Here is a 25,286-nt window from a genome sequence, read left to right as displayed (position 1 = left end):
TAATGTTATTTATTTATTCATGTTTTTTGGCCGTGCTGGGTCTTTGCTGCTGCTCCGGGTTTTTCTTTGGTTGTGGCGGGTCGAGGCTCCTCTCTAGTTGCCGAGTTCTGGCTTCTTCTGCGCTGCCTTCTGTTGTTTTGGAGCACAGGCTCTAGAAGTTGTGGTTCCCGGGCTTAGTTGTCTCCCACGGCACGTGGGATCATCCCGGATGAGGGATTGAACCTCTGTCCCCCGCATTTGAAAAGACCCTGATGCCGGGAGAGATTGAAGGTGGGAGGAGAAGGGGGCGACAGAGGGTGAGATGGCTGGATGGCATCACCGACTTGATGGACGTGAGTTTGAGTAAACTCCGGGAGTTGGTGATGGCCAGGGAGGCCTGGAGTGCTGCAGTCCATGGGGTCGCAGAGAGTCGGACATGACTGAGTGGCTGAACAACAACAGCTTACCAGAAAAAAGAAAAAAGACAAACCCATGCCACCACAAAATACCAATAAACCCCCAACATGAGATAAGCAAACAGCAAAATGCCACTAAGAGTGTTCAAAGGAATCCAAACGGAAGTAGGTACCAAAGTGAAAGTCGGTCAGTTGTGTCTGACTCTTTGCGACCCCATGCTCTGTATGGGATTCTCCAGGCCAGAATACTGGAGTGGGTAGCCTCTCCCTTCTCCAGGGCATCTTCTCAACCCAGGGATTGAAGCCAGGTCTCCCGCATTGCAGGAGGATTCTTTACCAGCTGAGCCACCAGGGAAGCCCAACAATCCTGGAGTGGGTACCCTATCCCTTCTCCAGGGGACCTTCTTGATCCAGGAATCGAACCAGGGTCTCCTGCATTGCAGGCAGATTCTTTACCAACTGAGCTATGAGGGAAGCCTAAATGGATATTGGTCTTCAGTAATTACATGCTAATAAAACCTCTCTTATTTGGAGCAAATAGTTATGCTGCTGCTAAGTTGTTTCAGTCGTGTCCGACTCTGTGTGACCCCATAGATGGCAGCCCACCAGGCTCCCCCGTCCCTGGGATTCTCCAGGCAGCAACACTGGAGTGGGTTGCCATTTCTGTCTCCAATGCATGAAAGTGAAAAGTGAAAGTGAAGTCGCTCAGTTGTGTCCGACTTTTAGCGACCTCATGGACTGCAGCCTACCAGGCTCCTCCGCTCATGGGATTTTCCAGGCAAGAGTACTGGAGTGGGGTGCCATTCCCTTCTCCAAATAGTCATGCTAATTTACCAAAAACAAAAAAAACAAGCCCAGGCCACCCCACAATACCAATGAAAAAACCCAACTCCACAAAACAAACAGGAAAATGACTTAACAATGTTCAAATGAACCCAAGTGGAAATAGATACTGGTTTTGAGTAATTACATGCTGAGAAAAGCTCTCTCATTTGGAGCAAACAGTTGTGCCAATTTACCAAGGGAAAAAAAACCAGAGCCACCCCTAAAATACCAATAAAACCCCTAGCGCTAGAAAACAAACAGGAAAATGGTTTGCTATTATTCAGAGGGACTCAAATGGAAATAGATGAGTGACATAGTCTTCAAAGGAGACCCATGAAGGTCAGCTTTGCTTTTGCGCATTTCACTGGTGACTCACACAAGCCATGGTGGAATTCCCTGGTCGCAAATCCCAGTTTCTGTGCTTTGTTTTGTTTTTTTAATATTTCTTGTTTGTCCCTGCGGATCTTAGTTGGGGCCCACGGAATCTTGGACCCTCGCTGAAGTGTGCGGGAGCTTTTCTTGCAGCGTGTGGGATTCTAGTTCCCCGACCAGGGATGGAACCCGGGCCCCCAGCTTGGGGAGCTCGGACTCTTAGCTGCTGGACCACCAGGGAAGTCTCCTGTCCTTTGATTTGAAAAGGAAGAAGTCGTGTCTTGCTTTGCGTCACTGTTCTACATCTTTCACCATCAAGAGGGTCTTCCCGATCAGTTTCACTCCTTTCCTCATATTCTTTTTTTAAAATGTTTTAGAATTAAAGATTATCAAGTTAGTTTCAGCGATACAACCCAGCGACTCAGTGATACATATACATGTATTTCTTTTCAGGTTCTTGCCCCATGTTGGTTTCTGAGAGAATATTGAGTAGAATTCCCTGTGCTATGTAATAGGTCCTTGCTGTGTATCTCTTCTCTATATAGTGGTGTGTGGGCTTTCTAGGCGGTGCTAATGATGCCCGCCTGCAATGCAGGAGACGCAGGTTCGATCCCTGGGTCGGGAAGATCCCCTGGAGAAGGGAAATGGCAACCCACACCAGTATTCTGGCCTTGGAGAATCCCATGGACAGAGGAGCCTGGTGGGCCACAGTCCATGGGGTTGCAAAGAATCAGACGCGACTTAGTGACTAAGCAACATTGAGAGCTCAGAAGCCCAAAGACAGCTTCTGAAAGGCAGGAGGAGGAGTCCAAAGGGATTGAATGCAGGTCCCCGGAAAAGGTCTCCAGGAATCTGGTTCCGAGTGGACCCCCTCCAGCTGTGTGTTCCACATGGAGCGATTCTTCTGGGCCATGGTTCGCCCGCTGGGTGAAGCCAGCCGGCCGGAAGGGGTCCGGCAAGGATGCCACGTGCTCAGAGGCAGGCGTTGCCACACCTCCGTCTTGGAGCTCCCTGTGGGCTGGTCTCTGTGTCTGGGCAACGGGCCGCCCACCTGTGCGTGTCCTGAACCGCCCTCCTCGCCTGCAATCTGCCTTCTAGGACTCGCTGGCTTACACTCGGGAGAGGATTCAGCTCTCCCGTTGTTCCAGCCTCATATTGGCATCGGCCCTCCGCTCCGTGCCTGCGGATAAGCCGGGGCGTGGACAGGGAGGGCGGGGCGTGGGGTTTCCAGGGTTGGTGCATCGCTGCCTTGGCCATCAGCCTGATCCATGTCCTAGGCGCGGGCGCGTGCCTGTCAGACGCCTGCCCTGACGTGCCCTCGGAGGGTTCTCATTTCGAGTGCTTGATTGATGTGCCTTTAAAGGCATCCACGTTGGAGACCTTCCGAAGGAGTCCACGTGGCAGCCTGGGATGGCAAGCCATATCTAAATGATGCCCGTCATGGGTTTTCTGGGCTGGACTTGTCCTTGGAAACCCTCCCTACAGAAAGATGTCTCCCGTTTGGAGCAAATTGCACGATCACCTGCTCGTAAAATGGAGCTCGAGATTATGTTAAGATGCCTTTAGGGGTTGTTCAGTCGCTAATCGTGTCTGGCTCTTTGCAGCCCCGTGGACTGCAGCACGCCAGGCCTCCCTGTCCATCACCATCTCCCAGAACTTGTTCAAATTGATATGCATCGAGTCAGTGATGCCATCCAACCATCTCATCCTCTGTCACCCCCTTCTCCTCCCACCTTCAATCTTTCCCAGCATCAGGGTCTTTTGCAATGAGTCAGCTCTTTGCATCAGGTGGCCAAATACTGGAGTTTCAGCTTCAGCATCAGTCCTTCCAACGAATATTCAGGACTGATCTCCTTTAGGATAGACTGGTTTGATCTCCTGTCAGTCCAAGGGACTCTCAAGAGTCTTCTCCAGAACCATAGTTCACAATCATCAATTCTTTGGCGCTCAGCAAATTCTGGGTGTGTGCGGGAGGCTGATGCATTTGAGTGGATCCTAAGTTCCAGGGAAGGAAGTGGCAAACCGCTAGTATTGTTACCTGGAGAACCCCACGGACAGAGGAGCCTGACGGGCTACAGTCCATGGGGTTGCCAAGAGCTGAGCGACTAACACTGCTAAATTCATTGAGACACCGTTATGGATTACATGGTGGTGGTGGGTCCCTTCAAAAAATATCATCCATGGATGAGACAGTAAATGAAACATGGATCTATGCGTACAAGGGAATCAGCCATAACGAGGAAGGGAATTCTGACACCTGCTTCTGCGTGGGTGAAGCTCGAAGTCATGATGATGAATGAAATAAGCCGGACCCAGAGGACAAGTCCTGTAGGATTTCCCCTGTTAGGGCATCACTAGAGGAGCGTGGAGAATCCCATAGGTGGAGGAGCCTGGTAGGCTGCAGTCCATGAGGGGGTCATGGGGAGTCGGACATGACTGAGTGACTTCACTTTTCACTTTCATGCATTGGAGAAGGAAATGGCAACCCACTCCAATGTTCTTGCCTGGAAAATCCCAGGGATGGGGGAGCCTGGTGGGCTGCCATCTGTGGGGTCGCACAGAATCAGACACGACTGACGTGACTTAGCAGCAGCAGCAGCAGAGGAGCGTGGGAGCTCTAGTGCTAAAAGAGACGTGGGTTTGATGGTGGGGAAGATGCCCTGGACGAGGGCATGGCACCCTATTCCAGTATTCTTGCCTGGAGAATCCCATGGACAGAGGAGCCTTGCAGGCTACATTCTGTGGGGTCACAAAGAGTCAGACACAACTGAGACACTTCATTTTCACTTTCACCGAATTTACAATCTTTACCTTTTTCTTGGATTTCATTTAATTTCCGTAACCACGCAGCCTTTAACAATATGAGGTATCAAGTTTTAGGAAAGCCCATTCTTTTTCCAGAAGATTGTCAAAAAAAAGAAAAAAAAGAAAGAACATTCGAATGAGAAACAGAAGTGCTTGCCTAATCTAAGAGGGTAAGGAAAATGAAAGTTTTAGGTGCTCAGTCGTGTCTGACTCTTTCTGACCCCGTGGACTGAGGATGATGGTGCTCATGACAGAGCGAAAGTGATGGGGATGATGGAGATGATGGGCATGATGGGCATGATGGGGATGGCGATGGGGATGGTGCTGTTGCTGCTCCTGGTGGCGGTGGGGATAGCGGTAATTATGACATGGTGATGCTGATATAAATGATGATCATTACGGCTCTCTTGTCCACCGCACTTATTATCACGTAAAATCAGTTAATTCTGGAGGTGATGCCCAGAGACATGAATGGGCTCCCCGGGGATGCCGGGCTAGCTGCTGATTCGATCTGATTTGTGTCTGTCCTCCACAATTTGCTTTTTCCGCTGCATTATGCCAGAGACTCATTAATTCAGTGGATTCACGGTGTCCTGTGTGGTGACATGCTTAATTTAATTGTCAGAAGCGACATCAGCAGGAGCTGATTGCAGCTGTCTGTTTGACCTTGCACACAGCATTTCCTTAATTTTCGCGTCTTCTCTCCTGAGCTGAAATTTTGCAACTTTTGTTCAACTGCGAGAACCAGCTTTTCCTCCGATACCCCCCAGAATGAATTAATTCATGTTCGTCTTCTGTTCGTTGAAACCTTTGTCCCTGGATGAGGAGCTTGCTGCTGAGAAATTTGATCTCCTCTCACCTTCATGGCATTTCAGCCTTGCTTTTGCATAAAGCATTTATCAGACTTATTTCTAGTCAACTGTGGCCGTTGGATATGGTGTGTGTTGATTAAAATACGCCTTTCAGGATAATATAAAAGAAGAAACCCCTCCTTTACTTCTCAATTTTCTTATTTTACAGCTGCACTTGTAACCGTATCCCTCCGTCCATCTCAAGGCTGGAATTTGCAGGATATAAAAAGCTTCTCTTGAAAGCCCTTTCTCGATGAAATCAATTGCACCCCAGATAACTTCTTCATGTGGATACATGGTTACTGAGACAGGACATTTCCTCCCAGGAAATGTAAGGCAGAAAAAAAGAATCAATTTCTTCTTTGGTCTGTTCCGTAAAGAACCATCTGAAGCTTGCAGAGACAAATTCAGGGAGGCATGGTCGCTCTTCTCTTTTTATTCTTTTCCGAGTCCTATTTTGTCCAAATCTGAACAACATGAATTCTGATTAGAAAATATGTCCTGTCTGGCGTCCCTTCCCAGCCGCGTGGAAACTGTTCTACAGGGAAAGAAACTTTGTCCACATCACTGAGTCACGTTTCTAGTACACGTGGGCTTCTTAGGAGAAAAGAAAGAAAGTGAAGTCGCTCAGTCGTGTCTGACTCTTTGCGACCCCATGGACTGTAGCCCCCACCAGGCTCCTCCGTGCATGGGATTTTCCAGGCAAGAATACTGGAGTGGATTGCCATTCCCTTTTGCAGGGGGTCTTCCCCACCCAGGGATCGAACGCGGGTCTGCCGCATTGCAGGCAGACTCTTTACCAACTGAGCTACCAGGGAATCCCATCTTCTTAGGAGGCTCGGTGGCAAGGACTTCCCTGCCAATGCAGGAGACACGGGTTCCATCCCTGGGTCGGAAAGATCCCCTGGAGGAAGGAATATAAACTCACAGCATTCTTCTCTCCTGGAAAATCCATGCACAGAGGAGCCTGGAGGGCTACCGTCCATGAGGTTGCAAAGAGTCAGACGCTACTGAGCGACTTTGCTTGCGAGCATCCTAGGGCGAGCACCACTTCAATGATGGCTTGATTCAGGGTTATTGGTGCCGTGGTACGGGCAGAGCTAACGACTGATGCATTCTCGGGAGAAATCGTGAGGTCAGCTTTTCAAAGGAGACGTCTTGCCCTCCTGAATTGTCTCACGTGTCATTGGAGACTCTTCTCTGCTGTCCCGCTGTCCTGGGAGTCTCAGGAAGCCAGTCCCATCCACCGGTGTCCTTCCTACTCTCCCTCCGTGGCTGACCCCACCCTCCAGCCCGCAGACCCGACACCTGCCTGTATTCAGCGGCCGTGCTCAGCCAGGCAGAGACCATGGCTGATGGAACTTGAGAACAGTTCTCCAGGGCTTAGAGGTTGTGTTTCTGAATTTAAAAAAAAAATTTTTTTAAGCCTCCTAGCTATACAGAGCACATCATGAGAAACGCTGGGCTGGAGGAAGCACAAGCTGGAATCAAGATTGCCGGGAGAAATATCAATAACCTCAGATATGCAGATGACACCACCCTTATGGCAGAAAGTGAAGAGGAACTAAAAAGCCTCTTGATGAAAGTGAAAGAGAAGAGTGAAAACGTTGGCTTAAAGCTCAACATTCAGAAACTAAGATGATGGCATCTGGTCCCATCACTTCATGGCAAATAGATGGGGAAACAGTGGAAACAGTGTCAGACTTTATTTTGTGGGGCTCCAAATTTTTTCACACTCAATACTAGGTTAATGAAGAGACCTACGTTAAGGAAACTTAAGTGTTTGTTTTTTTTTCCAGAGAGACATCAAAGTGAATCCGTTTACCGCAGACTGGGACTTGAGCCCACGTGGTTGGAACTCAAACCCAGCCCAAACCCCCGGTTACCTGCTTTCAGGAGCTAATGCAGCTCAGGTTCTTGATGTCTCATCACAGAAAGAATTCAGGGAGAGACAAAGTGATCTGTAAAAAGTAAATTTACTCAGATGCAGAGCGAAGCGCGCTGCACAGAGTGTGGACCGTTGCAGAGGGCGAGTGCAGCAATATATACTTTTTTATTGTATATTTATTTTACTGTCTGCTGTGCTGGGTCTTCACTGTTGCATGGGCTGCTCCCTAGCTGTGGGCGAACAGGGCTCCTCTCTAGCCGTGGCGCACGGCTTCTCACTGCCTGTTGAGGGTGTCAGGAGTTGTGGCTCCCGGGCTGAAGAGCACAGACTCACTTGTTGTGGTACACGGCCTTAGTTGCCCTGCTTCCTGTGAGATCTTCCCAGATCGGGCATTGACCCAGCGTCTCCTGCATTGGCAGGTGGACGCGCAACCGCTGAGGCACCAGGGAAGCCCCTTGAATGTTTTAATTTGGCCCGATGAGCCCGGGAGGGCCCATGGACAACCTTTTTCTACATCCTCTGGGCCACATTTCGCCTTTGAAGGCAATGCTTTGAAGGCAGTGTGGCCGTACAGAAACGGGGTTATGCTTCCGCATCAGACTGACTTGCCCAAATGAACTTACTTACAAAACAGAACCAGAGTCACAGACTTAGAGAAGGATCTTATGGTTGTCAAGGGGAAGGATGGGGGCAGGGATGGTCAGGGAGTTTGGGATGGACATGGACACACTGCTGTATTTAACATGGAGAACCAGCAAGGATCTCTCAAGGAACTCTGCTCAACGCTCTGTAATAACCTTATGGTTCCAGGGGGAAGGATGGGGGCAGGGATGGTCAGGGAGTCTGGGATGGACATGGACACACTGCTGTATTTAACATGGAGAACCAGCAAGGACCTGCTGTCCAGCACAGGGAACTCTGCTCAATACTCTGTAATAACCTTATGGTCACCAGGGGAAAGGATGGGGGAAGGGATAGTCAGGGAGTTTGGGATGGACATGGACACAATGCTGTATTTAACATAGAGAACCAACAAGGAGCTGCTGGACAGCACAGGGAACTGTGCTCCGTGTCACGTGGCAGCCTGGACGGGAGGGGAGTTTGCGGGAGAAGGGATCCACGTGTATGGACGGCTGAGTCCCCCGGCTGTCCTCCTCAAAGCATCACAACGTTGTTCATCACCTATTCAGTTCAGTCGCTTAGTCGTGTCCGACTCTTTGCGACCCCATGGACTGCAGCACGCCAGGCTTCCCGGCCCAGGCTATACTCCAGTACGAAGTAAAACCTTGAAAATAAAGAGAAGACTGGCTCGTTCACGGCGCTGGGCAGGCGTCACCCGCCTGCCGCCAACTCCAGGTTTACGGCAGTCAGACGCTTAACCGAGTCGTGCACCCGTCAGGCGGGAACTTGACAGAGGTCCTGTCACCCTGCACGTCTGCCTGCATCCCTCCGGCCATGGGGACCTGCAGACCTGGGCTTTGTCTTGGGTACCGCAGAGATGCTCTGTGACTCACCCCTCACACCCGCAGAATGGGAAGTGCCGTGGTGGGAACGACATTGATGCGGGTTTTGCTTTCACTTATTACTCCCCAGATCCTTCACATCCAGTCTTCGCCTGCTATTTCTGTGGCTTTTATTTATTTTATTTAAAACACGTGTTTATGGGAGGATAATTGCTTTACAATACTGTCATGGTTTCTGCCATTCAGCAACGTGAATCAGCTATAGTTCAGTTCAGTTGCTCAGTCGTGTCCGACTCTTTGCGACCCCGTGGACTGCAGCCCGCCAGGCCTCCCTGTCCATCACCAACTCCAGGAGCTTGCTCAAACTCACGTCCATCAAGTCCGTGATGCCATCCAGCCATCTCATCCTCTGTCGTCCCCTTCTCCTTCCACCCTCAATCTTTCCCAGCATCAGGGCCCATGAGTCAGCTCTCGACGTCAGGTGGCCAAAGGATTGCACCTTCCCAAATTCCGTATGCCGTTGATTCTGGGCACTGATATAAACTTGATGGAGACACAGCCTGTGTCTGTCACCAGGTACGCGGGGCAACACGGCTCCTCTGCCTCCGCCAGTGACGGAGGACTGTTTTTTCAGATTTACAGATAATTCTCTCCCTGCCTTCCCCTCCTTCTGCCTTCGGCAGTGAGCTCACATATTCTGATGATGTTTTTGTAAAATAACAGACTTAATTTTCATTACGGTTGAAGACATTTTTGTTTTAGAATGTTATCAGGGCGAAAATTGAAAATTCAATTTAATGAAAGTGTGTCTGTGTGTGTGTATCTGTGAGTTTCCGTGTGTATGTATCTATATATTTCTCTTTTTACTTGTATCTATCTATAGATAATAATATCTATTCAAGGCAAATAGGTATCTATTAAGTATAAATAGGTATTTAAATTGTATCTATACATGGTACTTGTAGATATCTATTTGTAGATAGATGCAGTGATTATTCTGTTTATATTTTTATTCTAACATGTTTTTTGAACATTTGTATTTTATATTAACAGTATAGCCGATTCACTTGTAGCTCAGCTGGTAAAGACTCCGCCTGCAATGCAGGAGACCTGGGTTCGATCCGTGGGTCGGGAAGATCCCCTGGAGAGGGGAAAGGCTACCCACTCCAGTATTGTTGGGCTTCCCTCGTGGCTCAGTTGGTAAAGAATCTGCCTGAAATGCAGGAGACCTGAGTTCGATCCCTGGGTTGGGAAGATGCCCTGGAAAAGGGAAAGGCTCCCCACTCCAGTGTTGTGTCCATGGGGTCCCAAGGAGTCACACACGACTGAGCAGCTTTCACTTCCACAGCTGATTCACAATATTGTGTGATTTTCAGGTATATAGCAGAGTGATTCAGTTATACTGAATGTATGAATCTGAATGTATATATCTAGTCTTTTTCAAATTCTTTTCCCATTTAGGGTATTACAGAATTTTTTTTTTTTTTCAGTGTTAATTCTATCACAGAATATTGAGTAGAGTTAACTGGTGCTATACAGGAGGTCTTTGTTGATGATCTGTTTTATATATTGTAGTTTCTGTATTTTAACCCAACCTCCTAATTTATGCCTTCCCATTATTCCCCTTTGGTAACCTTCAGTTTGTTTTCTAAGTCTGTGACTATGCTTCTTTTTTTTTGTAAATAGGTTCATTTGTGTAATATTTTAAAAACCGACATTTAAGTAATATTATATGACATTTGTCTTTCTCTGACTTCCTTCGCTCAGTATGATAATATCCAGGTCCATCTATGTTGCTGCAAATGCCATTATGTGGCTCTTTCTGATGGCCGAGTAATATTCCCTTGTACATATGCACCATGCCTTCCCTATCCATTCATCTGTGGATGGACACTTAGGTCACTTTATTTTGAGTTCTTTAGGTTCTTAGCTTTGCCAGGTTTGTACAGAGAAGCTGAAGAAAGAGAATGATGGTTTGGATGAGCTTTCTTGAACAGACATGGAGGCCGAAGTGGTTAAGACAGAGGATGACTTGTTGATCATGGTTGTGTAGTTGCTCAGGCACATCTGACAGTCTTTCAGCCCCATGGACTGTAGCCCGCCAGGCTCCTCTGTCCGTCGGATTCTCTAGGCTAGAATTCTGGAGTGGGTTGCCATTTCCTCCTCCAGGGGGTCTTCCCGACCCAGGGATTCGAACTTGCATTCCCTGCATCGGCAGGCGGATTCTTCACCACTGAGCCCCCGGGAAAGCTAAGGGCTGAGTACCCTTACCTGCAGCCCGTCTTCGTGCCTGGTTGATCGGTGGTTTGGAAAGCTGGGTTTTCAACCTGTTTTTCCCTGGACACAGAAATCTGCCTACATCCATCCCACATCCTGCCACCTGCACGGCCTCTGTGTATCTTGATGATTTTCCAAAACAAGAACAGTTAATCTGTTCAAATTCCCCTCCAGCATCTCACTTACCCCAATCGATCACAGCCGGCTCTGCACGAAACCTGGAAAGGTGATTTCAGGACGAACGTGCTGGGAGGTCTGATCGCTCGTGCCTGCCAGAGTTCTCTGTGGTTTCGCTGCGAGATCTTCATTCTCTTCTGTTTCATCTGATTTTATTGTTATCTCGTCTTATTTCTTTTTTTTAAAGGAAGGATAGCTGGTTTACAATGTTGTGTTAGCTTCAGGTTGTAGCTTCTTATATGTATGCATAGATACTTTCTCAGATTCTTTTACATTGTAGGTTATTTCAGAATATTGAATATTCTTCCTTGTGCTGTATAGGAGGACCTTGCTGGTCATCTGTCTCATATATTTCTTGTTGTTGTTCAGTGGCTCAGTTGTGTTCGATTCTTTGTGACCCCATGGACTGCAGCACGCCAGGCCTCCCTGTCCATCACCAACTCCCGGAGTTCACTCAAACTCATGTCCATTGAGTCCGTGATGCCATCCAGCCAGCTCATCCTCTGTCGTCCCATTCTCCTCCTGCCCTCAATCCCTCCCAGCATCAGAGTCTTTTCCAATGAGTCAACTCTTCGCATGAGGTGGCCAAAGTACTGGAGTTTCAGCTTCAGCATCAGTCCTTCCAGTAAACACCCAGGACTGATTTCCTTTAGGATGGACTGGTTTGATCTCCTTGCAGTCCAAGGGACTCTCAAGAGTCTTCTCCAGCACCACAACTCAGAAGCATCAATTCTTCTGTGCTCAGCCTTCTTGATGGTCCGTGACTACTGGAAAAACCATAGCTTTGACTGTATAGGCCTTTGTTGGCAAATTGATGTCTCTGCTTTTGAATATGCTGTCTAGGTTGGTCATAGCTTTCCTTCCAAGGAGCAAGCATCCTTTAATTTCATGGCTGCAGTCACCATCCACAGTGATTTTGGAGCCCAAGAAAATAAACATTGTTGCTGATTCCATTGTCTTCCCATCTATTTGCCATGCAATGATGGGATCGGATTGCATGATCTTAGTTTTTTGAATGATAAATTTTAAACCAGCTTTTTCAGTCTCCTCTTTCACCTTCATCAACAGGCTCTTTAGTTCCGCTTTGCTTTCTGCCATTAAAGTCATATCTGCTGCTGCTAAGTCGCTTCAGTCGTGTCCGACTCGGTGCGAGGCCATAGACGGCAGCCCAGCAGGCTTCCCCGTCCCTGGGATTCTCCAGGCGAGAACACTGGAGTGGGTTGCCATTTATCTGGAAAGGCACTAAATCCCTTCATGGTGACGTCAGCTACTCAGTTACTAGCAGGAAACCTTTTGTAAAGTCAGTGCTTGATGGCATGAATGCCTCCTTCACCAAAATCTTATATCCTGCCCCTGCCCACCCCCACCTCTCTGGAGCAGTCTCTCAGAGCTGCCTGAGGTGTTGTCTCCTGGGCTACAGTCCTTGTTTTACCCCCAAATAAAAGGTAACTCACACTGTTCGTTTTTTTTTTTTTTAGTCGAGATAATAATATTCGCAACAACGCCTATGACAAGTGTCATTTGATTGAGTCATCCCCAAACCACCTCCCTTAAGCCTGGTCCATGGAAAAATCCTCATCCCCGAAACCTGGAGGGTTGGGGGCCGCTGGATTCGAAGGGACGTCCACCTGTGATCTCAAAACCAAGAGGAAAGACAGACTTTCCGGTTGTGGGTTCCAGCCTGCCTTGCTTGGAGGGGATCACACTGTGCTTTCTCAGCTAATTAGCCTCATAATGGGTCTAATTGCTTTTATTCTGCAAATATTCCTCCGGATTCATATAGCTTTGCAATACCGATTTCTCTGAAGTTGATTTAAGGAAGTGCCTGGAGGTGGTTGGGCTTCCCAGGTTGGCTCAGTGGTGAAGAATCCACCTGCCAATGCGAGAGAGGCAGGAGACACAGGTTCGATCCCTGGGTCGGGAAGATCCCCTAGAGGAGGGCATGGCAACCCACTCTGGTATTCTTGCCTGGAGCATCCCATGGGCAGAGGAGCCTGGTGGGCTACAGTCCATGGGATGGCAGAGTTTTGGACATGAGTTAGCGACGCAGGACACACGCGGGGTGGAGGTGACCGGCATCGTTTTTATTCAGCCCAAGAGCGCTTTTCTGTCTTGCAAGATTCTGCTTTATATTCTTCTGCTCACCGATGGGGGTAGTATCAGAGATTGCCTTTGACAGCCGGATGGGGAACGTCAAAGCTTGTTCTAAGAAACAGCACAGGCTAGCGAACTGCCCACCCCCACCCCGCCCCCTAGCACCAGTTCCTGTGTTGCTCACTTTATGCTTGGAAATAAATCCCTGCTCCAGGAAAGTGTTCTCCACGGTGCAGTTCCACACAGTCCTGCGTCATCCCATTGGTCTCTTTATGATGGTTTTTCAAGGAGGTCGGCACCGTTCCAGGGCCATTCCGGCAGGCTCAGATATTTTTTTTTTTCCCTTTGTAAATGTTTGATGCTTTCAAACTGTGTTGCTGGAGAAGACTCTTGAGAGTCCTTTGAAGTGCAAGGAGATCCAACCCGTCCATCCTAAAAGAAATCAGTCCTGAGTGTTCATTGGAAGGACTGATGCTGAAGCTGAAGCTCCAATACTTTGGCTACGTGATGGGAAGAGCTGATTCATTGGAAAAGACCCTGATGCTGGGAAAGATTGAAGGTGGGAGAACAAGGGGATGACAGAGGATGAGATGGTTGGATGCCATCACTGACTCGATGGATGTGAGTTTGAATAAGTTCTGGGAGATAGTGAAGGACAGGGAGGCCTGGCGTGCTGCAGTCCATGGGGTAGGAAAGAGTCAGTTTATGTGATACAGTTAAGACTTATAAGATACAATTAAAGAAATTCAACTAGGTAAAGCAATATTATTGTAGTGATCCTATGTTGATGGGATTAAATTGATGACATGGCAGCTCGCCTCAAGAAGTCAGAATAGTTCCAACGACTAGAGACTCCGTAAGAGCTCTGCTGACTAAGTGAATAATGAGTGCGAAAATCTGAAACATGTCTGAATAATTGCGTAAAATTTTTCAAATAAGCTCTGCCTTGTTACTGAAATTTCTCCCATTTCTAATTCTGCCAAAAAGAAAATTAACATCAGCAACTTCCATTTATTAAGTGTTTACAAGGTGTCAGGTACTGTTCTAATAGTCTTCCATGCATTACTTTATTTTTTTAAATTATTGATTTTACATTGGAGTAGCGTTGATTAACAGTGTGTTGAAGTGACTCAGTTACACATATACATGGACCTGTTCTTTTTCAAATCCTTTTCCCGTTTTGCTTATTACAGAGCATTGAGCAGAGTTCCCTGTGCTGTCCAGCAGGTCCTTGCTGGTTCTCCATGTTAAACACAGCAGTGTGTCCATGTCCATCCCAAACTCCCTGACTATCCCTTCCCCATCCTTCCCCCTGGTGACCTTAAGGTTATTACAGAGTATTGAGCAGAGTTCCCTGTGCTGGACAGCAGGTCCTTGTTGGTTATCCATAGTGTTTTGGTTTTTTTTGGTCTGGCTGCAAGGCATGTGGGCTCTTAGTTCCCCAACCAAGGTCGAACCCCCGTCACCTGCATTGGTGACGAGGAGTCTTAACCAGTAGGCGACCAGGGCAGTCCCTGGATGTGTTTTACATACAGTATTAGTGGTGTTTATATTGCCTTTTTTGCAGCATCTTAAAAAAGTGATACATATAACCATGTGTGCAAAACAGAAACTCACTCACAGACATGGAAAAGAAACCTGTGGTTAGCAGGGGGCAAGGGGCGGGGAGGGGTGTACATTGAAAGCTGGAGGTTGACACATGAGAGATTTTTTATTTACTATTAACCTATAGTTGATTTAACGGTGTTGTTAGTTTCAGCTGTACAGCAGTGATTCATTTATACGTTTATATAGACATATTCTTTTCCATTATAGGTTGTTAAAGTGAAAGGGTCTGTCGTGTCCAGCTCTTTGCAATGCCATGGACTATAGCCCGCCAAGCTCCTCTGTCCCTGGGATTCTCCAGGCAAGGGTACTGGAGTGGCTTGCCATGCCCTCCTCCAGGGGATCTTCCCGACTCAGGGATCGAACCTACGTCTCCTGCATTGCAGGCGGATTCTTTATCGGCTGAGCTAGCAGAGAAGAACCAGGGTGGACATTAGACAGCTGTCATCGGCAGTTGTGGGGTGCAAGCCTTTCTCCGTGGCCATCATATTTATAGCCAAGACAGCATCTTGTTTACATGACAGACCCCAGCCTTGCAGGTGACGCTGGGCTGGCATCCTGCCTTCTGACAATTCACTTTAGTGCCTTAGTTATTGTTAAGAGCAGAGAAAGACACACACACACACACACACACACATGCATACTGACAATTCCCTTTTGTGCTTTGGTTATTGTCAAGAGCAGAGACACACACACACACACGCGCACACACACACACACACACACACACTCTACAGCTTACTAAGCCTCCAATACACACTGCCTTCAGCCCCGCAGCTCCACAGAATCTCGGCGTTGGCATGAGTCACCTAATTCCATCTTTCCACCTGGTTTATGGGCGCCTGTGTAGAAGGAGCCAGGACTCTTTTTTTCTACAGGAAGAAATGAGACCCTGGGAAAATTGCCCTTTTTATTTGTGTTTTGGTGAAAACACGAACGCCAGTCACAGCCCTGGGCAGCTGAGTAAAAGAAGAAAATAACAAAACTACAGTGAGGCCAATTCTGTGTCCGGGGAACCCTGCGGATTCTTTGAAAAGCCACGGAGCCCTGCGCTTCCTGGACCAAGATGAAATAACAAACCGAAAATCAAACAGACAGACAAAGAGTGCACAATAGCCGAGGCCGGTCCCTGCGGGGGTAGGAGGGGGGGACGGAAAAGAAAGTAGGGACGTAGCTGGGGTTTTCCAGACAAGTAGAAATAGATGGAGAGAAGCAGGATGCGATTATGGGAAATGGCGGCGCTCTGCGGGAGAAATAGCTTTCATTTATTTTATTTTTTTTTTCCCTCCCCTCATGCAGTCTCTCAAACTTGAAGCCCAGAAATGCATTTTAGAAGTATAACATGCCCAGACCACATGGGCTTCCCTGGTGACTCAGAGAGTAAACAATCCGCCTGCAGCGTGGGAGACCCGGGTTCGATCCCTGGGTCGGGAAGACCCCCTGGAGGAGGGCATGGCAACCCACTCCCGTATCCTTGCCTGGAGAATCCCACGGACAGAGGAGCCTGGTGGGCTGCGATCCACGCGGTTGCAAAGAGATGGACACGACTCAGCAACTAAGGCCCAGCACTCTGAATCTTGGCTGAGGGATGCAGGGAGTAAGTGATGGAGGGATAGAGGTTCTCTGAAGCACAGAGGTTTCTGGAACACACAAAGGGATTGGGGGTATTTGCCTTTAGTTTTCCAGCAGCATAGAGTGTTATGGATTGCATGTGTGTGCATCATCAATGTTCATAGCTGGAAACTGTGACCCTTCCAGTTGGTGTTAGGACCTTTGTCGGGGGCGGCGGTGGTGATTAGGGTTAGATGAGACAGTGGAGGTAGGGTCCCTACAGCTGATGGCGAGCTGCTGCTTCTAAGCCTCTAGTGTTCCCTAGAATGGGACTGCTGAAGGACAGGGAGGCCTGGCGTGCTGCGGTCCATGGGGTCGCAGAGAGCCGGACACGACTGAGCGACTGAACAACAACAAATGCTTCCGTGAATTTACACACAGACCTTGATTTATTGCCTTTTTTTTTTTTTTTCAGTAAATTGAAGTTTCATAAAAATAAACTGTTTGTTAGAATGGTTTAATAAAAACTGAAAGCGGAAATCTTTATAAAAGTGAAATGAAACCATAGTAAAATGAAATTCTTCTAAAGGGCAGTTGATTTCCTCATTTCTTTTGTTTTTTTTTTTTTTCTTTCTTTGCCTCTTCTGTATAATCTTTTGGCTCAAACCCACCACCCTCTGCTTGCAATTCTCACAGAGGCAACGTTCACCCTCAGACAGGATTCATTTTTCTTGTTCAAAACAAGTTTAACCACCTTCTCTTCAGCTGGAAAGCTGGAGGATTTAGGAACGGCTGACTCAGATTCTGGTAAACTCATTGGAAAGTGAAATGTTCCCCACTCAGGAGGTTGGTGGAGTCTCTCGAAAGCGATGGTGGGTTATGCCTCAACAGAAGACAGTTAGACCCAATGCAAACCAGAAAGCTTCCACGGGGTTTTAGTTTAGACAGAGGCAACATGCCCGTCAAACTATTCTTTTTTTTGGAAAAATTTCTTTTATGGAAGTAGAGTTGATTTATAGTGTTGTGTTAATTTCGGCAGTACACCAACGTGATTCAGTTATATATATTTATATTCTTTTTGTATTCCCTTCCATAGTGGTGTATCACAGGATAGCGAAAAGAGTTCCCCGTGCAAACCAGGAGGACCTTGTTTATCCATCCTATACATTATAGTTTCGTTTCCATTTCATGAGTAACTAAAAAAAAAAAAAAAGGAAGATGGAGCAAAATATCCTAACGTGGATTGCCTCACAGTCCCAGTCCTGCACTTCTCCCACTTGGCAGCCAGCCGGCTGCTCTCTATGTCTTCGAGTCACTCTGTGTTTTCATCGAGTCATTCGTTTGCATGATGTTGTAGCTTCCACGTATAAGCGACATATATGTCTTTCTCGGTCTGACTTCTCAAATTACCCTTAGAGACTGAAGGCAGACCTTGGTAATAATGCTGTGGGTTCGGTTTCCAGACCTCCACAATGAAGGAGATATCGCAATAAATTGTTGTTGTTCGGTCGCTCGGTCGTGTCTGCCTCTTTGCGACCCCGTGGACTGTAGCACGCCAGGCCTCCCCGTCCTTGACTCTAAATGGAATCACACAAATGTTTTGGCTTCCCAATGCCTGTAAGAGTAATGTTTGCAGTAGACTGCAGTCTATTAAGTGTATGATGAAGCCTCCCCGGTGGGTCAGTGGTAAAGAATCTGCCACGCAGGAGACCTGGGTTCCATCCCTGGGTCAGGAAGATCCCCTGGAGGAGGCCATGGCCACCCCCTCCAGTGTTCTTCCCTGGAGAATCCCAAGGACAGAGGAGCCTGGTGGGCTACAGTCCACGGGGTCGCAGACAGGTGGACATGATGGAAGCAACTTAGCATGCAGGCATACAAGTGTATCATGCCATCATATCACAGCAACCAACATTCATTCATTCATTCAAAATACTTTGTTGCTGAAAAGTGGCTCTCCATCTTTGAGCCTTCAGGGAGTCACAGGCGTGACATCAAGGGTCACAGACACCGTCACAAATTGAGTCATGATGAAAAAGTTTCAGATATTTCGAGCATGACCAAAATGGGACCCAGAGACAGGAAGTGAGCAAATGCCGTCGAAGACACAGCATGCATAGACGCCTTGCTCGATGCAGAGTTGCCCCGAGCCTTCAGGTTTTTCTAAACAAGAAATCATAGCATTTTCGAAGCCCAGTAAAACGAGCTCTGCCTGTAAATTCACGTCAAGCGTTTGATCCGGACAAATTAGCCTGTTCATTTTGTAGCAGCGATTTGAATTTCAATGTGCCTTTAAAATAATTCTATTATAAAATACTTCATGCATACAAAAGATGGGGTCGCCAGGAGTCGGAGGCGGCTGAAGCAGCTGAGCGCACACGGGTACAAAAGATACAGAGAAGCGTATAAAGAAAGGCTGGGGACCCGACATGCAGGTTTATCAAATATCCGCATTTTGCCACATAAATTTCAGATCTTTTGTGTGTATGTGTGTGAGAAATGAAACATTTCAGAAACCATTCTGCTACTGTATATATCCCTCTTGGTGATTCTATTAGTACACAGAAAAAAAAAAACCCTGCTAGAAAAAAAAAAACCCTGCTAGGAAATCAACCCTGAATATTCACTGGAAGGATTGATGCTTAAGCTGGAACTCCAATTCTTTGGCCACCTGATGCCAAGAGCTGACTCATTGGAAAAGACCCTGACGCTGGGAAAGATTGAAGGCGGGAGGAGAAGGGGACGACAGGGGATGAGATGGTTGGATGGCATCACCAACTCAATGGACATGGGCCAACTCCAGGAGATAGTGAAGGACAGGGAAGCCTGGTGAGCTGCAGTCCGTGGGGTTGCAAAGAGTCAGACATGACTGAGCGACTGAACAAGGACAAATAAGACCAATTTCAAATAAGACCAAACAACGATAAGACCAATTTCAAAAGTAGTTTTGCATGCCTTAAAAGCTTTTCATCTCCCATTCATCGAGAGCCTAGAAGAGAAAGGTGTCCCTTTCCTGTTCTTACTTTCCATTTCCCCGCTGGTGCTTGCATTTAAAACTCATTATCTAAGGAGGTAGCATCTCTCCGCCGAAGGAAGCTGTGCTGTGAAAACTGGGCTCCCGGTGTCAGCGGTTTCTGGGTGTCTCTAGGGCGAGTCCGGTCATCCCCTCCTGGGTCACCTTGATGCAGAGTTCGGGCACAGCCTGGGAGTCTTTGAAAGCGGCCCCATTCGAACCAGAAGCGGGGTCACGAGCCTCTTCAGCAAACCTCCGATCTCAGCTCTTTTGGGTACTGTTTTACTCCGAGTCCCTCTGTACTTTGCTACGTGCTACAAAAGATAAGACGGGTTCTCTCGAGCCTCTTCAGCAAACCTCCGATCTCAGCTCTTTTGGGTACTGTTTTACTCCGAGTCCCTCTGTACTTTGCCACGTGCTACAAAAGATAAGACGGGTTCTCTCGTTTGCTCAGACGGTAAAGAATCTGCCTGCAATGCAGGAGTGAGTGAGTGAGTGCTCAATCGTGTCCAACTCTTTGTGACCCCATGGACTGTAGCCCACCAGGCTCCTCTGTCCATGGGATTCTCTGGGCAAAGAATGCTGGAGCGGGTGGCCATTTGGAGGCTCTGCCAAACTCTGGGTGATGGTGATGGACAGGGAAGCCTGGCGTGCTGCAGTCCGTGGGATCGCCAGGAGCCGGATACGACTGAGCGTTTGAACAACCCCAACAAACGATGGGGCGAAAGAATCAGATGTGAAAATGACCCAGGATGTTGGCAAAGACCTGTGGGATCGCGTGATGAAACTCCAGATTCCCCTCCTATGTTGAGAATAATTATAATCTCCTTATGGCACGTAGAAATACAGTTTTACTGGATTATCGTAACTGTGTTGTTTTTTTTTTTTGTATTTTAATGTTTTCATGTATGTGTTTATTTATGCGGCCGTGCTGGGTCTTGGATGGGGCGTGTGAGCGCTTTCGTCGTGGCCCGTGACGGCCTCTCGGCTGCGTTCACTTCCTGGCGGCTGCCCGCAAGCTCTCTGTCGTCGAGGCGGGCCGCTCTCACTAGTGGGGCCTGGCTTCTCATTGCGGTGGCTTGTCGAGTTGCAGAGCATGGGCTCACGGGCTCAGTACTTTCTGCATCACCCCTTTACTTGCTCCTTGCCACATTTGATCTGCCTGGACTGTGGATGGAGACCCTGTGTCTCCTGCCTTTCGAGGCGGGATTCTTACCCACCAGACCCCCAGGGAAGCCCCCCATGTGGACTCTTCGTTGCAGCATGTGGGGTATAGTTCCCTGACCAGGCATCGAACCCAGGGTCCCCTGCTTTGGGAGCCTGGAGTCTTCACCACTGGACCACCAGGGAAATCCCTTCCTCGTGTTTAGGAATTCATGCTTTTCTGGTCTATGGTCGGTGACAGCAGGCACGCGAGATGTCCTGGAGATTCCAAGGGGATAGTCAAGCTGGTCTGTGATGCTGAGGACGGCGTTGGGTGAAGAGACCCCGATCCAGGGTGGATGCTGGTAGACGGGAGGGCTGTCATGGGACCCCCAGTCTTCCTCTCAGGCTTGGCTGTTGGGGCAACCAGGGTCTACTTACTTCCCACCTCGGACCTGACTGTCTAGAATGGTTCCGGGAGCTCACGATTCCTTAAATCACTCTGGGTTCAGGATCACGCCTGCTGAGATTTGTCCGTCTGCACCCAGTTTGTGGAAATCCTAGGTCTGTCCTAAGAGCTTGGTGGCCCTCGGGATTCTCTGAAGTGTGGAGGAGGGTGGAAGATTGCCTGTCTCAGGAGTGTTATGGGGACCAGCTCTCAGGCTGAAGGAAGGACATGTCCATGGAACGTGGGGTAGTGGCCCTGCGTGGTCTCGCACGGGGTCCACTGTATTTCCCTCTGCGGTGCTATTTCCATGGACACATGATTCATTCTGCAGACTTCTCTGTACCAGTCAATCCAAGATGGGCAGAATAATGAAATTCTATGGAGGGCTTCCCAGGTGGCGCTCGGGCTAAAAATTTCACCTGCCAATTGAGGAGACGCGGGTTCAATCCCTCCATCAGGAAGGTCCCCTGGAGGAGGGCATGGCAACCCACTCCAGTGTCCTTGCCTGGGGAATCCCCATGGACAGAGGAGCCTGGGGGGCTACAGCCCACGGGGTGGCAGAGAGTCGGACACGACTGAGCACCTGAGCACGTTGATGGGTCCAGTTCCCCACTGCAGTTGGTTATCATGCAAAGACCCCTGTTGCTTTGAAGGTGGGGGGGAGATACTGCCAAAGATAATCTGCAGTTGTCTAGGAAAGCTCTCCAAACAGCCCTCCGTTTTCCAGCGACACGTCTCTGTGAGCTTGTCTTTTCTTCGATAGAAACGCCATATGGCCACAGATGGAAGGCAGACATCGATAGGAGGATTGGGCTGTCTTCCTCGTAAGCCAGACTTTGGCAAAAACGTCAAGACATTTGCAGAAATGTCGTGTGCGTTAGTTACTCGGTCGTCATGTCCCACTGTTTGCAACCCCATGGACTGTAGCCCACCAGGCTCCTCTGTCCACGGATTCTCCAGGCAAGAATGCTGGAGTGGGTTGCCACGCCCTTCATCAGGGGATCTTCCCCACCCAGGGATCGAACCCACATCTCCTGCACTGTAGGCAGATTCTTTGCCATCTGAGCCCCCAGGGGAGCCCCGAGTGCTTTTCGAAAGTGTGTCAGTTCATAAAGTCCACATGCTAGTCTTGAGTGAGTTTAAAAACAGGCAGAGCTTGGCTAAGAGACCTTGGGCGTCTCCTGTAGATGCATCACCTTGTTTGAAGTGCTACCAGCTAGTCAGAGGCGCCGGAGTGGCTGTCTTCTTTCCAGCTTTGGCTCACTCAGCCCACCTCTGGGGTCCTTGTTTGCTGGAGCTCTTGCAGACCATGCTCTGGACTTGTATGCAGTGGGAGAAAATGTGGACCTGACTCTTGTGAGTCAAGTCTGAGGGTCACCCCCATCCTGAAATGTCTCTGATGAGGGCTTGGGTCCAGAAAATCCATTGGGTGTCCTGTGGGATTTGGAGAGGGCAGACTTGGAAATGCATGCAGGGAAGCAGTCCAGGGCTCCAAGGAAAGATGCGGGGTCCTTGGGTTCTGAGTCACCAAGGGCTCAGCTGATGGAGAATGATGGTGCGTCTCAATGAGGAGATGCAAGTCCAAGCTGATGGTGACTTTGCAGTATCATCACCTGCCGTTCGTTCATTGCAGAGCTCCCAGGGTGCCCTGGGCGTATCTCAGGATGTTGCTGACGCTTGTGGAATTTGTGGAATTGCAATCCGTCATGGTGCTCAGGACGGTTGACAAGGTCACTTGGGTGGCCGACAGACACAGGCTGCACCTCCCTTTCAGACAAGAGCAGAGTAAGAAAGGGATTCAGCTGACCTTGCTAGCAAGATTGCTCTCATTTTTATTTTTAAAACAACAACGGGACTTATTGTTTGAGATCAGTCCTTTGGCCACCTGATACGAACAGCTGACTCATTGGAAAAGACCCTGATGCTGGGAAAGATTGAGGGTGGGAGGAGAAGGGGACGACAGAGGATGAGACGGTTGGATGGCATCACCAACTCAATGGACATTTTTGTCGCTCAGTTGTGTCTGACTCTTTGTGACCCCCATGGACTGTAGCCCACCAGGCTCCTCTGTCCATTGGATTCTCCAGGCAAAAATACTGGAGTGGGTTGCCACGCCTTCCTGGGGAATCTTCCCAACCCGGGGATTGAACCCTGGTCTGCAGTCTCCTGCATTGCAGGTAGATCCTTTACCACCTGAGCCACTGGGAAAGCCCCAGTGGGCATGAGTTTGCGTCAAATCCAAGAGACCCTGAAGGACAGGGAAGCCCGGCGTGCTGCGGTCAATGGGGTTGCATGCAAAGAGTCGGACACGACTTGGAGACTGAAGAACAGCTAAAAGTTCTTGGTGGTGGGTGAGCTGTGTGCCTTTGCAGCTTGAGGTGCCCACCGAAAACCCCTTTGCCCAAACTTATACAGGGTGCATGAGTCATAACGGTAGGTGTTTCTAAGGAGGCCAACATAACTCTCTGGTTTGCATGGCTGGTCCGGCTGAGATCCTGATTGCTTGAGACAAAGGGTTTCTCAACCTTGACGCTATTGACAGGTCCAGAGGGTGGAGATCAAAACGTAAATTGGGGAAGTACGTCCAGCAAGTAGAAGGCATGGGGGAAGGAAGGCGGATGAAGAAGGCAGGCTGTGGTTCTGGACCACTGATAGGAATTGAGACCTGACTGTTCACATAACACGGATGGCTTCCCGGGTGGTGCAGTGGTAATGAATCTGCCTGCGATGTGGGAGACGTGGGCTCCATCCCTGGGTGGGGAAGATCCCCTAGAGAAGGGAATGGCAACCCACTCCAGTGTTCTTGCCTGGACAATCCTCATGGACAGAGGAGCCTGGCAGGCTACAGTCCACGGGGTCGCAGAGAGTCAGTCATGACTGACACGCTAGCGTGCGGAAAACAGGGATAAAGAGAGTGGAAAGGAAGGTTGGATGTCAAATATGAGAGCGATGGCTGTGGTTAGGGGACCAAGTGGCATGGGGTTTAGTGTTGGAAGGAAGAGGCACGGATGGAAGTCAGGAAGGAAAGGAGGGAGGGTCTCCCCAGGCGCCAGCAGTTGGTGAAGTTCTGAGAAGCTCGGACTGAGTTAACTCCACCGTCTAAACTTGAGGTTGAAGCTAAATATGGACATAGACCCGCTGACCTCTTGGCAGGGTTGTGAGGTGACCTTGAACCTGAGAACCTCATGGACTTCTCTCACATCCTTTCTCCTTGGAAATAGAGGAGGTGCTTTCTCGAGAGGTGCCACGGAGGGTGATGTGGACGGAGGTGAGGGAGATGTTTCCACGCACAGCCTCTCCCCGCAGAATCCATCCTCAGCCCTGGGTCCACCTCCCGGGGCTGCAGTGAGCAAGGAGCGGGTGGACTGCCCGAGGTGGGGGCGCTGTCTTTGCACACGGAGCAGAAGGAAGCGCAGGCCTCCCTGGGGGCTGGGGATGGAGGTTTGCTGCGCTGCCATGCCCTGCCGGCTGTGTGTGCCCCCCAGGGCACAGGTGTCCACAGATACCAGGGTCCCCCAGACACGAGTGTCCACAGACACGAGTGTCCCCCAGATACAAGTGCACCCCAGAGTTAAGTGTCCCCCCAGACACAAATGCTCCCAGACACAAGTGTCCCCAGACACCAGAGACCCCAGACACAAATATCCCCCCAGATACCAGTGTCCCCCAGACACAAATGCTCCCAGATACAAGTGTCCCCCCAGATAGAAGTGTCCCCCAGACTTAAGTGCCTCCCAGACACAGTAAACCCAGACACCAGTGCCCCCAGACACCAGTGTCCCCCAGACACAAGTGTTCCCCCAGACACAAATGTCTGCAGACCCAATACCCCACCAGACAGGACCATGTGTGTGAAGTCAACTGCATCATGACATTTCGGATTTTATTTGCTCACATTCTCAGTGTTCTCACCAAGAAAAAGGGAAAGCACGAGGGCTTCCCTGGCGGCTCAGATGGTAAAGAATCCGACTGCAGTGCAGCAGACCTGGGTTCCATCCCTGGGTTGGGAGGATCCCCTGGAGGAGGAAATGGAAATCCACCCCACTGTTCTTGCCTGGAGGATCCCATGGACAGAGGAGCCTGGTGGGCTACACTCCTGGGGTCGCAGAGAGTCGGACATGACTGAGCGAATAAGCAGGAGCAGGAGGCAATAGAAAATGGGATCCGCTTCCTCGTGGAATTTATGTAAACGACATTGCTGGGGTTGAGTCTCTCTCCCCTCTTATTTCTTTCACTGTTTGTGCTGTGATAAGCTTGTTCTAGGCAGCATCTCTTCTCTTTCTACAACATCTTCACCGCAGAAAAGTACATAACCTTGGAAGAGGAACACAGTTGGGGTTGTTAGCTTCCCAGACAGAAGCCCCACGCTGTTTGAGAGTGAA

The 25,286-nt window shown here is 49.1% G+C and overlaps 1 protein-coding gene across 6 annotated transcripts in view; it reads left to right on the top strand.

The window, feature by feature from the left end:
- DHRSX (dehydrogenase/reductase X-linked) overlaps positions 1–25,286 on the top strand; it is a 213,701-nt gene that overhangs the window by 47,026 nt on the left and 141,389 nt on the right. The window lies entirely within an intron of this gene.

The sequence above is a fragment of the Bubalus bubalis genome, chromosome X, assembly GCF_019923935.1.
Source record: "Bubalus bubalis isolate 160015118507 breed Murrah chromosome X, NDDB_SH_1, whole genome shotgun sequence".
Classification (NCBI taxonomy): Eukaryota; Metazoa; Chordata; class Mammalia; order Artiodactyla; family Bovidae; genus Bubalus; species Bubalus bubalis.
The sequence above is the reverse complement of the archived record's forward strand: the minus strand, read 5'-3'. Positions and strand labels throughout refer to the sequence as shown.